Below are 892 nucleotides of genomic sequence, written 5' to 3'. Positions count from 1 at the left end.
TCATATATGTTATATGCATATGTATTCATAACCATATGCTCATATATTAATACTGGCGGTCTTCTGTTTAATATAATATTATTTTAATATTATATTGGTAGGCCGAACACCACCTACCCTATATACCTTTTTGAACACGGTTTCGTCAATCCGGTCATTTATTGTATGGGAAGTATGACTTTCCCACACATATTTGGATATCCATACGATTGCATATCCATATGAAAATATTTTTAATATTTTTAATATATTTTTAATATTTCCATATTTAATATAATATAATTAAATTATTATATTATATATTATATGGTAGGCTATCACCATCACCTACCATATATTTCATATACATATAAATATTTTCATATCCATATATATTTTTTTATATTCATATATTTTCATATATGTTATATGCATATGTATTCATAACCATATGCTTATATATTAATACTGGCGGTCTTCTGTTTAATATAATATTATTTTAATATTATATTGGCAGGCTGAACACCACCTACCCTATATACCTTTTTGAACACGGTTTCGTCAATCCGGTCATTTATTGTATGGGAAGTATGACTTTCCCACACATATTTGGATATCCATACGATTGCATATCCATATGAAAATATTTTTAATATTTTTAATATATTTTTAATATTTCCATATTTAATATAATATAATTAAATTATTATATTATATATTATATGGTAGGCTATCCTCATCACCTACCATATATTTCATATACATATAAATATTTTCATATCCATATATATTTTTTTATATTCATATATTTTCATATATGTTATATGCATATGTATTCATAACCATATGCTCATATATTAATACTGGCGGTCTTCTGTTTAATATAATATTATTTTAATATTATATTGGCAGG

The sequence above is a fragment of the Drosophila bipectinata genome, unplaced genomic scaffold, assembly GCF_030179905.1.
Source record: "Drosophila bipectinata strain 14024-0381.07 unplaced genomic scaffold, DbipHiC1v2 scaffold_26, whole genome shotgun sequence".
NCBI lineage: Eukaryota > Metazoa > Arthropoda > Insecta > Diptera > Drosophilidae > Drosophila > Drosophila bipectinata.
Note: the sequence above shows the minus strand (reverse complement) of the source record.